Below are 15,828 nucleotides of genomic sequence, written 5' to 3' on the forward strand. Positions count from 1 at the left end.
GGGAGTATATTTAGTGCTTTGTAAGTAATAAGTAAGATTTTAAAATGTATACAATGTTTAATAGGGAGCCAGTGCAGTGTTGAAAGAACTGGCCTAATATGATCATACTTTCTGGTTCTAGTAAGAACCAGAGCTGCGTTTTTGACCAGCTGGAGTCTGTTAATTAAGCGAGCAGGTAGAGCTGAGTATCATCAGCATAATGATGAAAACTAATGCCATAATTCCTAATATCTCTCAGTGGTAGCATATACAGGGTGAAAAGCAACGGTCCTAACACTGAGCCTTGCGGTACTCTATACTGAACTTGTGATTGGTGTGACATCTCTTCATTTACTGCAACAAACTGGTAACGGTCAGATAAGTACACTGTAAAAAATTTACTGTAAAAATTACAGCAACTTACTGGCAATTTTGGTTGCCAGTAAGACTGTAAATTTACAAGAGTACTGTAAATCATTAATTACAATTGTACTGTAAAAATACAGCACACTACTGAATATGCACTGTAAAATTATCCCCCCTTTTTTTACAGCTTTACTGTAAAATTACAGAACCTTACTGGCAATTTTGGTTGCCAGTAAGACTGTAAATTTACAAGAGTACTGTAAATCTTTACCTACAATTTCACTGTAATAATACAATGCATTGCAGTATATAAGCAACTGTGAACTGAGGTCCTGCTATACATCTTACTATAAATTTGAGAATTTGCTGTTAAAATCTTCTCTCAATTCTACTACAGTTGAGATTTCACTGCTGTGATTGTGTAAACCTATGTTTACCTGTACATTTTAGTATTCTTTCCCTTTTTGTCAATGAAAAAATAAAACTTTCAAAATAACAGGTTTTCATAAATGTATACACATTTATTGTACAATGATGGCCATTTAACATGAGCACAAATTTCCAAATATATTTGGAGAAACAAAAAAAATGGAAATGACACAATAAATGAAAGGCATTAGCCTTGGAAATACAAAAAAAGACAAAGAAACTACTTCCTTCTTTATCAAGAACCACTGAGAACAGCATTTCATCATCAACAATAAAGGGAACACATCCCAATAGTGTTACAATGTTCTGAACAGAGCCTACCTTTAAATCACCAAATCCATGAAAACGCAAGACGTTGCATGTATATTAACTTCACCATGACCTTGAAAATCAGGTCAGAGTCTCTTACTTCAATTCCATTGGAATTTTTTTTTTTTTTTAAATAGCAAGCCATTCAAAGTCCATTAGCTTTCGTAGCAGTGTGCATACATGTGGGTTCATTCCATGCATTTTCTTGTCTCGCTTTCCAGCAGCAACTTTTGATCCGGTTTCTGGGTTAATGCCCACAATTCCTCTGTGAAAAACACCCACAACATCGAATTATCAAAAAAAAAAAGTACATTCTCAAACAATTTGTCAGACAAAACTCAGACATTTTAAAATCACATTTAATTTAATTTTGAGTTGGTGTCATATTTAACTATTATTTAAATATGAATTCCATGCCTTCCATGTTAACAATAAATAAAATTTACCGATTGTCATTATTCTACAGATTACGTGCAGAACTTAGCATTGCCTATTGAGTACAGACGGAACTATCCTGGGTTTCCTTGTGTTTAGCATTTTTAAACGACCGTTTAACCCCTGCACATAATGGCCGTTTCTTAAAGGACAACTCCAGTGAGAAATGAATCTTGGGGTAATTAACAGATGGTTACAGAGTAGATTGTTCTCTGGGATGCGTTTTCATGAAAATCAAATGTAAAGAGTTTTATCTCTAAAAACAGATTAGCTTATAGCGCTTGTCTATGGGGCACAGGGTAGTAAAATTAAATCGCTAGTTAATACCACTAACAAGGCTCAAAATAGCCTCACACTAACACGGCAGCATGATGAGGGTCCCTACATGCAAACCGAAGCATTGAGAACTTTGTAAGTGTACAAACAGTTTAATAAGAAGATACTTTATAAAGACAGGACATTACACGTTTACAGACAGCAGCTCGTATTTTATGACATATTTGTTTTATTGTAGCATAGAATATACGTTTCTCAATATAGGCTATGCGAACTTCTGACTTGCGTCCATGTAATTCAGACTTGCCAAGTTCGACTGGAGAACGTACTCCTGAGGCTGGCAGGACACAAGTAGGCTGATCTGCTAACAGCAGCGTTCTTAATATCGTCACTAAAAGAGTCTAGGCCTATATATGTAAATTTTAGGCTACAATAAAACAAAATATATGAAAACACCACAAAAAAATTTAAACATATTATAGCCACACAAATGTAGTGCAGGCAATGTATTATCTTAACTGAATGCATCTAGTCATAGTTGGGGGCGTGGTCGGCGTGGGGGAAAACACAGCAAGAATCGTGTGTATTTGAATGACAAATTTTGTATTGCGAGTCATTGACGCCTGCATTGCAAAATTAACTGCAATAGATTATGATTGCCCCTATTTAATTCAAAATTGTTTCCAGACATATTTTGTTATCTGGTTGAATCAGTAAGACATCGCAGTAGCTGTAGCGGTGACATTATATTATAACTCAATCAACTTTCGTATATGTTGCATACTATAACTCAATAAAACCTTGTCACTTACCAATTGTACGTATGCTTTACTCCAAATTATTAACCCTTTTCTAAAACGGTGATCAGTAGTACAAAGTTGCCGAGGGACTGTGGTCCACGGCTCACGTCCGTAGCGAGCGAGCCTTCAGCTGATAACGCTTATGTGAATGGGCTTGCTGTTCGGTGCGAGATGCATTCTGGGATAGAAGTGTGTCTTGTGTCTGAAGTCCACAAGTCTCCTCTCGATGCATCCTCGATAAAAGGGGATGATCAAGGACACATCCGGGGATTTGAACTGTACTTTGCTAGATGTGAACTTGATCAGCGACTGTGATCAAGTACCGACTGTGATCAAGTACCGACAAATGCCTCCAGTACCGACTTTGAACACTCCTGGTCTAAAGGGAGCCCGCCGTGATTATGGAGCAGTTAAATGCACACACACTAATTGTGTGAATCACATATTAATGTTTAATTTTTTTTTTTTTTAATGTAAATGAAAAGAGGCAGGGTTGTGTTTTATATTTAGTTTTGCTAAATATATATGCAGAGATAATCAATGTACGCATTGCCTGAACCACATTTGTGTGGCTATTAATATGTTTAATTTTTATTTTATTTTTTTAAACAAAAAGAGGTAGAGTGGTGTTTAACATTTTTAATTTTTCAAAAATTATTTTCAAACAGAAATAACCGGAGTAGCCAGAGAGAGCTCAGTGACGCTATCAAGAACATTGCTGTTCCGTTTGCAGAATTACCAGACTTGCGTCCTCGGGACTTCGTTCTCCTGAGTTGAACTTGTCAAGTCTGAGCTACCAAGGACGCAAGTAAGAATTTTGCATAGTTGGTTTAGAGAAACGGCCAGGGTTTGCAACTTGCTGAAATGTCTGGTTGTGCCCGTCTATGTTTAATCCGCATGCGCCTTGCACTTTTTTTGTACCAAGCAGTGAATAAAATATTTTGGCTACTTAGTCTGTACTCTATTCAGTGCTTACCAATTGTTTCTTTTTTTGTTTGAAAACGTTCAATAAAAAAATCTAATCCTAATAAAGCGTCCTAACCTAAAAAAAAAAAAAGGAATGTCTATGATCAAATATTGAGTAAGAGTTTATGCTCTGACATACCTCTGAATAAATTCCAGCGTGCATGCAGCTTCCCCCTGATAGGCAAGGTTCAAGTTATAATAGATTGCGAACAATGCTGCCAGTCCCTCAACAAACGCCTCTGAACATGGGCCCAGGACAACTTCCCTCTCGACTGACATCATCCACCTGCTTGGGGTCATGGATTCACCTATATATAAAAAAAAAGAAGGGCATAGATTAATAAGTGTTAAGAGAATGATTCAGAGACAATAACAAAAAAACAGCGCACTAAGAAAGCTAACTATGGAAGGAATATAAGAGTGATAATAGAACTGTAAAATAGAATACAGAAACAGAGGTGGCAAAGATTTTTTTTAAATGGATCATAAAAGTGAGAGAAAAAACAGTACAGGACAAAGAGGTACCCATATAAATAGCTAGAAAGCAAAGAATAGTGTGTATTATGGAGACACTGACATACAAAGTAAAGTGAATTACCTTGGATGATCAGTGCAGGTGAATCTGGTAATCCATCTTTTTCGATGTCAGCTGCAGTTGCTGCTACCTAAAAAACAAAGACAAACAGACAAACAAACAAACAAACATGTAAATAAATTATTTTGCATTACAGTTCAAACCTTAAGACATAAAACATATCAAAATGTTACTTACATCAGCTTCAATTAGAAGGGATTCTGTTCTCTCTTTAAAGTGGGCCATTAAGAGTTGCAGGATGCACAGGACCAGAGAATTTCCCTCTTGATACTTTGAAAGAACAGCACGCACCTCGTTGTTTGTTGGCTTTTCTTGAAAAAATCGTAGAATCCTTTCCCCTCAATACTCTCCATGATTTTTTGGAGCAGTGAGATGTCAGTAAGCAAATTGAAATGTAAAAAGATGCCTTTGAGAGAAAACAGGTATGGCCATGAGTTCTTCAGTTCTGACAGGGGCGGAGCTGGACTGGCATTTATATCGCGGCGCTGGCGGTAATATGTGACCTCCATCAACTTGTGAAGTTCTCCTCTAGTAGCTCCAGACATTCCTTCAGTAGAATGCAGAAGTACCATTTGCTTGCGTTTCTCTTCTAGTTTCGTCATTTTCCCCTGCAGGAAGCTCCTCTGGCTGCCAACTAACACAACCATATCGATCAGCTGGCCTTCTTGAGCTCTGACTTATGGTTCTACATGATGATTGTAGTCTTTCTTTTCTCCGACGAGCTAATGTGTTGTTTGTTTACGTGTTCAACACGTGTTTTAACTTGCAAGAGCAAAGAAGCATACCCACAACCTATTTTAGTTCCATCAGCCAGAACATCAGCAAAGCTCTCAGGGTATTGTTTAACAATATTCTGCACTATAATCTGACACTGTGCCTTTGATGGATTCACTTCATGTTTTTGCATATTACCCACTAAAATCCTTACTAGCTGCCTTCGATCAGCTGGTGATGGCCTTTTTTTATTTGCGATGGCCAATCTAATTCCAGAAGGCATGACTTCCCAAGGCACTTTAAATGTTTCAGCCCAGACACAAGATGCTGAAGAGCAAGCAGAAGAACAAGATGGTGTAGAATTTGAAGAACTCTCTGATCCTGGGCTTGATATATCAGAAAGATCTTGATGTGATGACTGTTGGGGAGTCGAGCATCCAGCTTGTTCTAATACAAATAACCAACAAACAAAAAAAGTGAAGTTTGAACACAGAACATTTGACTTTTCTTTTTTTAAATGTACATTAGTAAACAGTGGTATTTTTTTTCTGTCTACTTGAAGAGCAAATAAATTACCTTTATTTTTCCATGCGTTCAGAAGTTTACGACATTGGATAGGCCTGAGGTATTCCACAAGGTCTTCTTCATTCACAAAGTGGAGGTCAGCTTTAGTTTCAACACCAATAGCAGTAAGCCCATGGAGCAATTTTTTAAGCATTTCATCAGGGAGACCAGGTAACGAAGAACAGATGGCAAGTTGTATCTCCTCTAAATTGGACATCCCTTAAAAAGATGGAAAAGAGTGGTGTAACACAATTACAGACAAGCCACATGTTTTGTACTCCTGGAGAGGGTAATAATCTAATAGCTCCTCTTGAAGTACACAGACATTTCTTGGGTCTTCATCTGTTATGCAGTATGCACCCAAATCCACTAACTGCACATCATGCCGTTTCTCAGACACAAAGTAGACCACTGAATTCTGGTGAACAAGAATTAGTTTAATTCTGCCAACCTCCAAACCCTCATCACTACTGGCCAAAAGAACAACCATGCCTTTCCTGTATTTTGTTCCTTTCACAGTGATTTCAGTAGCTACTAATGTATTGTCTGGCTGAAAATCAAAATGATCAACTGATTCCTTGATCGCTTCGTTATAATCATCAGAATAAAATTCTGAGCCGTTCTCGACTTGCACAGACAGCTGAAAGAGGTTTCCAGCACTTAAATAGGCTTGGAGAAGCTGGTGCCTTTCTGCAAGTGTTGAACATAAATTTTTGAGCATAAAAAGCAAGCTTTTCTCTCAGTTTGCTAAGAAAATAAGACTGTCCAATGTCATGGATATTTTGAAATTCTTCAACAATGCCTTGAATAGTAGACTCAGGTAATAGCAATTTAGCTTGAAGCTTCAGATAGAAGAGGGTTAAATTTCTTAGAAAGAGAGATTCATCCACAACTTCAGGAAAATTGTGCTCTACAGCCTCAGCCTGTGATCTCTCACTCTCAGACACTACATCAGAAACTGTAGTTTCCATGGTCATAGTAGGCTCCATCAGATGGTTTACAGAGCACATTTTATGTGTCCGTGATACATGTGATGCGAATTTAGATCTCACCTTAAATGTCCTGTTGCAACCAAATGGGCACCGGATCTCCAGACCTGACTGAATGTGGCTCTTCAAATGAGACAAAAACTGTGTTAGGGTCCCACATTGAACTTCACAAAAGTCTACATGACATGTAAATGTTTTATCACACATCTGTGCCTGATACTCTTTAGCAGGCTTGTGACGTCCCCTGTGATGTCTGTATATGTGGGACTTCAATGATGAAAACTTAGCGAAAACATGTGGGCAATCAGGCACACCACATCTAAACCGTGAATTAGGCACATTTCTATGCAATTTCACAAGCCGCACAAAACTCAGGATTGTACTGATCTCATTATTACAGAAATGACAGACATACATTTTTAACTGCAATAAAATTAAAACTTGCAAAACACAAGCTAATACATTCACAGCAATAAAAACGTGCACAACTATTTCGAATCTAACTGTTACTTCCTCAGAACTTTATGAAAATGAATAAACCTACGCAATTTAATTGCAATGCTTAAAAGTTTACATGACTACTAAGTTATATCACCTAAAATAATTTTATATCGAACAGATGAAAATGTAGAAGTATTATTGCAGTCCGGTTACACTTTTATGATAGATGAAACACCTATTCGAAGCTGTGACTGGACTCACCACGCAAATTCAGTATCATAAAATTTGACAAATACTATCCCCTTTGCAACGTCTCGAAATAAAACTAATAGATACAATGAAAGATCTTGATGACTGTTTAAACAATTATAGGATGTCACTGGATTTAATGTTTAAACTGGAGCATACACACCTTGTCTCTCTCTCGCTCTCCTCCGGTGACGGGTAAACGCTCGTGTGGCCGCGTGCAGGAGTTGAGCGCGAAATGCAGCGCGTGGTGTCCGCTGCTGATGATGAAATCACATCACATGCATGCACTCCACTATGCTGATGTTTAGTCGTGTGTGTTTTCAAAAAGCCAACCATTTTAAACTTCGGGATGTGTAGATTATATAATAATGTCACAGTCTACATTGAGTAACTAATTCGTTAAAAATGCCGTATTTATTACAGGTGACTACTTCAGTGTTATTGACTTGTGAAAAAAAACAAACTTTTATTTCAAACTTTTTGCAACAGTTAATTGGCTTTTTCTTTTTTAATAAATAGCCTAATAATTGTATACATGATATAAACAATTTACAGCTTAATCATGTTCCCAGAATTCATAAGAAAAAGCATTACAATCTTAAAAACTTACAGGCTAGTATAGTATTAGGTACTGTAAATTTACAGCAAAGCATGCTCCCATGTAGCAAAATACAGTAATGCTGTATAATTCAAATTACAGTGGTCTTACTGTAAAAATTTACTGTAAAATTACAGCAATTTGTTACAGTGTACGATTTAAACCATGCCAGTGCAGTTCCACTAATGCAAGCATAATTTTTGATTCTATTCAGAAGAATCTTGTGATTAATAGTATTGAATGCAGCGCTAAGATCGAGTAACACTAATAGAGAGATACAACCACGATCAGATGATAAGAGTAAATCATTGGTAACTGATGACAGTAGTGATGCGGTCTAAATCCTGACTGGAAATCCTCACATATGCCATTTATTTCTAAAAAGGAACATAATTGTGAAGACACAGCCTTTTCTAGTATTTTTGACAGAAACCGTAGATTTAATATTGGCCTGTAATTGACCAATTATTTAGGATCAAGTTGTGTTTTATTAATAAGTGGTTTAATTATAGCCAACTTAAAAGTTTTTGGTACATATTCTAATGTCAAGGATGAATTAATGATATTTAGAAGAGGATCTATGACCTCTGGAAGCATCTCTTTTAGTAGCCTAGTCGGTATAGGGTCAAGCATACATGTTGTTGATTTTGATGATTTAACAAGTTTAGCCAATTCTTCCTCTCCTATAGCAGTGAATGAGTGTAATTTTTCCACAGTGACACTACAAGGCTCTGTCTAATGCGATACTGTAGTAGACAACTGCATGGTGATTTTATTCCTAATATATAAATCTTACTAGTAAATAAGTTCATAAAGTCATTGCTGCTGTGCTGTTTACAAACATGAGAAGATGAAACTTTCTTTTTGGTTAATTTAGCCACTGTATTGCATAAATACTAGGGTTGTGTTTTCTTCTAAGAGAGTCGAGAAATAAGCAGATCAAGCAGTTTTTATGGCATTTCTGTATGCAATCATGCTCTCTTTCCACGAACAGCGAAAAACCTCCAGTTTTGTTTTCTTCCAGCTGTGCTACATTTTTCTGGCTGCTGTTTTAAGGGACCTTTTTCATTGTCTGCATGGATTTTTAAAATTACCAACAATTAGTACTTTAACTGCAGCCAGTACCAACTCTGATAGAAAATCAGCAAATTCTTTGATAAAGTCTGTATTGCGCCCTGGTGACCTGTATACAGTAGCAAACACAAATATTACACGGGATTTATAATTTACACTACATAACGTTACATAATGCACCACAACTTCAAAGGCATTATATTTGAAACTAGACTTCTGAGTAATACTGAGGATATTATATAAATTACAGCAACACCTCCCCCTTTACCTTTCAGATGCGGTTCGTGTTTACTGTGATGGGTTGTTTTACATGTCAGTCAGACAGCCTTTGGATGGTCCTTGGATGATGAAAGCTGTTATAGATCCCAGACCTTCTGCCGTTAGTCTGAAGGTTTAGCAATGTAAGGCTAGTTCTAACCCTATTGCTATCCCTACCCCTAAACCTAACCCTACCCATAACTTATCCACAAATTCAGAGGGAAATGATGATAGGTGAATGACACTGATGTAGAAGCACCTGATATAAACTGTAAACTTTTCCCCAAAATCAGATTTATTGGAATGTTGTCCTAGGATCAACAAAGATGTTGAGCCAGGAACATGTAATATAATTGGAGAAATCCCCTCCTAGGCCTCATTTCTCTTTTAAAGACATTTCGCTCCTTGCACAATTCTTCATACACCCACATGTGGTGATTTCATTTGATCGACAAGAAGATCTATCGTTTTGTTCTTATTCATATAACAGCAAAAAAGGTTTAATGTAGATAAGAAAGTATGGGAGTTGGATTTGGTCTTTTAAATTGATCCTAGTGGACTTATTTAATTTCTTTATGGTTGATAATAAAAAAAAAACGAATGTGGACCACTGGTAATAGATCAGCATTTCAGCAGAGCTCATAGAGACCAGTCCGAAGCCTGACGCCTGCAGTCATAAACAGAGTCAGTGATGAAATAGAGATAATAACAGCTTTTGGAATTTACTTCATCTTCACACATGTAGCCTGGTGTAGAGTCTACCGTCATATAAACACACTCTCTCTAACCTCATTTAGTGCAGCAGAGAGGCCTGATTCAGTGCTGGGGAATTTAGCTTGTCGTCCGTTAACACACGGCATGATTCATCTCCAATAAGACTCCACACACAGCTCACTGTAAACATCCCACAGTGACAGTATTACTCATCCATTAGTTCTTTGCTGGAGGTAAAGATCCAGAAATGCCTGAAACTAATGGTGCTGCTTCCAAATGCACTGAAAGAAAACCAATATAAAGCTAGGGAAGATGTCTGGAGGTATATTGAACAGCTTAGATTCCTGTCAAGGACATAAGGCATGGGGTACAACAGGGCACGGGGGTCTATGTTGTCTGCAAACTTCTCAAAAAATGTACAGTGCTATTCTACCTAATACTTCACAGAAAAGCCAGTTAACTCTGTAAAGTCTGACATATGCAATAATTGTCAGTTTTACAATTATACAAAAATGCCTTATAATTACTAAAAAAATATATACTATCAATCAGACAAAAGAAGGCATGTGAAAGATTGTATCCAAAAGGGTTTTTCTGATCATGTTGATTATTTGCTCCAGTAAACAAGTAGATTCTTTAAGCTGCCATACTGCCATACTGTGGTACTTTGATTTATACTCACCTAAAAGATTATTAGGAACACCTGTTCAATTCTCATTAAGGGTTACTTCAGCGATTAGCATATGGCTTTGTATCAGTAGAAACCCTGGAGTATATTCAAATGATTGTGCTTCCCCCCCTCATATCCCCCTGAGACAAGAGATTTATGCATTTTATTTCTGAAAAAAATTCCTCATATGATGCAAATTGACGATATTTGCATCATAGGTGGAATGTTTGCCCAAAGGCTAAAGACTACAGCCAGCAGAGGGAGCCATTTCCGCATGTTTTGAACCCGCGCATGGGGGATGGAGATCACACTCAGGAGAGCTCAGGTCGCAGCTACAGGCACTCATTTAAACAGAGATATGGTGAGCAATGTAAGTCTTTTAACTTCTCTAATTAATTTCTATGAAAGTTAAGCTTGCAAAGTCATGAACTGAAACATGCCAGATGTAAAAAAAAATAAAAATAAATAAATAAAAAAATATGCCGCGAGTGTAGTCGCGATTACCTCAGCTCTCATCTCATCATAATCTCACTCCTACAGTTAGTGCTGAGTGCTGTGATACTCGTGCGGTGACTCACTCATTATATTGAACAGACATGTTCAGTTTTTAATTATCGTGTCTTCTCTAACTCAGTCACAGTAATCAAGTTGGTGGCTTTGGGAATGGCCTCACAGGGAAGCGAAGCATTCTGGGAATTGTAGTCTTTCATCCCTATGAGACAAAAATACATTTTCTGTCTTTTCTCAGTCTAGAAGGCATCAAATTCAAAAATAATTTCACATTTCTACTACATTGATGAACCAGTTTAAATACAGATTCATCTTCCCAGCACTGAAGTACCCCTTTAATGCAATGATCTAATCAGCCAATTACATGGCAGTTGCTTCAATGCATTTAGGGGTGTGGTCCTGGTCAAGACAATCTCCTGAACTCCAAACTGAGTGTGAGAATGGGACAGAAAGGTGATTTAAGCAATTTTGAGCATGGCATGTTTGTTGGTGCAAGACGGGCTGGTCTGAGTATTTCACAATCTCCTCAGTTACTGGGATTTTCACGCACAACCATTTCTAGGGTTTACAAAGAATGGTGTGAAAAGGGAAAAACATCCAGTATGCGGCAGTCCTGTGGGTGAAAATGCCTTGTTGATGCTAGAGGTCAGAGGAGAATGGGCCGACTGATTCAAGCTAATAGAAGAGCAACTTTGACTGAAATAACCACTCGTTAGAACCGAGGTATGCAGCAAAGCATTTGTGAAGCTACAAGATGCACAACCTTAAAGCGGATGAGCTACAACTGCAGAAGACCCCACCGGGTACCACTCAACTCCACTACAAATAAAAAAGGCTACAATTTGCAAGAGCTCACCAAAATTGGACAGTTGAAAACTGGAAAAATGTTGCCTGGTCTGATGAGTCTCAATTTCTGTTGAGACATTCAGATGGTCAAAATTTGATGTAAACAGAATGAGAACATGGATCCATCATGCCTTGTTACCACTGTGCAGGCTGGTGGTGGTGGTGTAATGGAGTGGGGGATGTTTTCTTGGCACGCTTATAAGCTTATATTGGTTAATAACACAAGTCGACTTTGCAATCGTGAATTGTGTAGCATGAATGGTGTAGCCTAGTTCAATAAACAAGTAGCCTAATTAATATTAAGTTACTTACATTTTAGATCCAAACAACCTTTTTTGTTCCATTTCACCCATGATTTCACCGATGAAAATAGTTCCAGAGGAAAGCAACACTCAGCACGGTGTTTTAACTAAATGATTCAGCATTTTGAATGAATCATTTGAATAAACGCCCTATTGGCGGTTATGTTTAAAATTATGATTGCATGTTTTATTTAGAACATCAATCTTATAACATTATTTATTGCAGCTGTATTTTTTGCAATTATTTAATTTAATTGGTAACAGCCTATAGTGTTTTTACTATTATAACTGAATTTATTAATCAAATGCAAGAATTTAACATGAAAGATGATGCATACATTTAATAAGATTTTAAAAAATGGCCTTTATAAAATTAAATAACGCCCTGGGGTGAATATCACAAATATGCAGATTTAAGTAGACCTATGTAAAAGCTGACAGAACACTGATGAGAATATTACTACAGAATCAATATATGTATACCACCAATTTAATTTATTTTGATTAAATTAATGTTTAAGTTGATATTTACAAGAAATATTGTAACTGTTACTTACTTTTAATTGCTGTAAAAAGCACTTTATTTGTTTAAAGGGTTTGCAAACCATATGTTATTGCACTTTTGTTTATTTAGCAGCACTTTTGTATTCATTATTGAATTTTGTGCATATTGCGATTAATCACGATTAAACATTTTAATCGTTGCCCAGTACTATTACAGGAGAATTACAACAATTACAGAAGTAATGTAAACTGTAATTCCACAACTGGCTCTATAAGGGAGCAAAATCTCATTGAGCCCCATGTTAAAATTCTCCACTTTACAGCAGAAAAAAACATGTTTACAGCCTGGTACAAATTGTGGTTTTGGCCTATAGGGCTAATTTTGACCTTCATGACAACTGTGAGGGGGGTGAATTTTTTAAAAACTCATTCGTTTACATTACATAAAGCCTTAAAGTTCTGTATAATTAAGGGCGTGGTTACAAGTGGATAGCCATTTATCTGCCGTCTATAGTTATTGCGTCACCTCAGCTCTGCACACATCCCGCCTTTTTGTCAATTTTCTGTTATCCGGGAGTGACACGTGATGACTCGCTCACAAGATGGCAACGCCAAGCTCGCCCCTACTTTAAGCTACTTTACGGCTTATCGGAATCCTATGGGTGACCTCACAGACACTACGTCCATATTTTTTTACAGTCTATGGATGAGAGCCACAGTAGATGATACATCTTGCTCTTCTTGTGATAATATTTGATTACTTTTATTTGTGATGCTATGAAAGAGTGAATCCCTCATGTATGAGGCAGCGCGTGTCTGTGTACCTGCCATTAAACGTGTGAAATACAGACTTTTTTCGCCTTCACACTCTTTATTTTCATGATTCAACGAGTTATCTGGGTCAAAGTGTTACAGGGCTTCTGAAGCGAATCGGTGTAAAAATATCCATATTTAAAACTTTATAAAGTAAAGTTCCAGCCGATTGCCTTCTGTGGAAAAAGTGTTGAAAGTGGTTTCTCGCAATTCAAGATGCTTATGTTACTGACTGTAACTGGTAGAGTAAGCCTTTTGAACTGCAGAGGCACTTTCAACACTTTTCCCATAAAGTGAATACAGAAGGCAATTGGCTAAACTTTACTTTATACAATTTTAAATATGGATATTTTTCTTACACAAATCATCGATTTGCGTCAGAAGGCCTTTATTAACCCCCCAGAGCTGTGTGGAGCATGTTATTTGACAGACAGATGCATTTTTTATGAACTTCAAAATCAGAGCAACAACTACTGCTATTATAAAGCTTAGATTAGCCAGGATTTTTTAATATAACTCCGATTTTATGTACATGTACAGCTAGGATGACTTGAGAGTGAGTAAATCATGGGCTAATTTTCATTTTTGGGTGAACTGTCCATTTAAGACATCAAGAAATAGGAACCAACATTGCAGCAACCTATTTACACTCAGCAACAAAATTCCTGTCAGAGTGAACAAGGTTTGAGACTGACTAAACATTTCTTAAATTCCTTTGAGCCTGAGCGTCTCCGTGGAAAGTTACACCCAGTCACCCCAAACACTATCCAGCACATGAGTTCTGTTCCTGCACTGATTTTAAAGTAAACCATTTGCAAAAAGCAATAGTGATATTAAACATTGCTGCAAAAAGTCTTGTCTTTGATGGAAATGATTGTACATGATTTGCACATGATTGACAAGCCTTAAAAGGGTCATTTATCACATGAATAATCACACTTTGGAATTGGGCCTGGTTGTATTTTCGAATGTTCTATGTTTCTGACAAGTTTTATTTATCAATCAAATATACAGATTATGGTCCCACAAAAAGATCTTGGTTAATATTGTAACCTTAAAGGGTTAGTTCACCCAAAAATGAAATTTATGTCAGTAATGACTCACCCCAATGTCTTTCCACACTGTAAGACCTCCATTCATCGTCAGAACACAGTTTAAGATATTTTATACTTAGTCTGACAGCAAATCTAAGTGTATGCACACTATAATGTCCATGTCAGTATATCTTAAACTGTGTTCCGAAGATGAACGGAGGTCTTACGGGTGTGGAACAACATTAGGGTGAGTCATTAATTACAAAAATGTCATTTTTGGGTGAACTATCCCTTTAAGTACTTGATAGAAGAATCGGGTCGTACTTGAATTTGTATGCCACTTCCTCACACATACAGGTGTAAAAGGAGCTGGCATTCAGGTTTGTGCTAAGGAACTGAGACAATGTCCCAGCCATTTAAGCTAGCAGTTCAGTGTTGTGGTAGGAGGTTCACAATGCCTTGTTCCATCCGAAACAAAAACGAGTCAATTTGGAGATTATAAATTCTCACAAAAATAAAGGGCATAGCCCAGCCAGCCACTCTAGAGAATTCTGTCAGGGAGGTGCCATTCACAAGTGCTCACACTCCCAGGGGCACGGCACACCCTGGGTTTGGTATGCCAAAGAAATAGCATCCACAATCCAGTGGGTGAACCTCTGTTTGGAGAGCATTTTCTACTTCTGCCATCTACTGAAACATAAAAAATACTGTCTAAAACAGCTGTGTAAAACACTCTGTCTGGTCCAAATAAAGGCCCAAAGCATGCATTGTACCTAAGTTCACCACTTGATCCCTAAAAGAGGTAGTGGGATCTTTGGGCACATAGTCGGGCCGGGGTCTCAGGACAACGTGAGAGTATGCCGGGGGAAACTCAAGACACGTTTCATTGACAGAGATCACTTATCCTCTTAATCTAGGTGAGTCATATTCAAAGAGAGGATGCTGAGCTCAACTGACTCTAAAGGCTCAACTGGAGCACTCTGAAGGGCTTTCAGCATCATGGAGAGATGGTGTGGATTTAACTCCTTTTACCCCTGAGGAACAACGGACCATGTTGTGCTTCCCTAAGAAATTAGCATCTACTGCATCATGGTGTGCTATAGTGGCCATATACATCTTCAAGGTCTCTGCAGTCTTTCCTGCAGAAAAGAAAACACTGAGCTGGGTCTTCACCTTGGAAAAAACACCAGTTAGCGAAAAGATGTCATTCCAAAGCATACAGATACCTCATGGACGGGTCTCTGATAGTGATGATGCCTATCACTGCTAGTAATAGCCCACTCAGTTCCATCCCATCCAGGGGCCAGAAATGTATGTACCAGAGGTCTAGACACGGGTTCCAGAATGTGCCCTGCCTCTAAGAATGGGGAAAGTGAGCTTAGAGAACTAAGTT

General features: G+C 37.6%; 1 pseudogene; it reads right to left on the reverse strand.

Moving 5' to 3' along the window:
* Positions 1 to 843: 843 nt before the first annotated feature.
* LOC137047884 (uncharacterized) lies at positions 844 to 7,265 on the reverse strand (annotated as a pseudogene).
* Positions 7,266 to 15,828: the final 8,563 nt, after the last annotated feature.

The sequence above is a fragment of the Pseudorasbora parva genome, chromosome 19, assembly GCF_024679245.1.
Source record: "Pseudorasbora parva isolate DD20220531a chromosome 19, ASM2467924v1, whole genome shotgun sequence".
In the NCBI taxonomy this organism is placed as follows: Eukaryota; Metazoa; Chordata; class Actinopteri; order Cypriniformes; family Gobionidae; genus Pseudorasbora; species Pseudorasbora parva.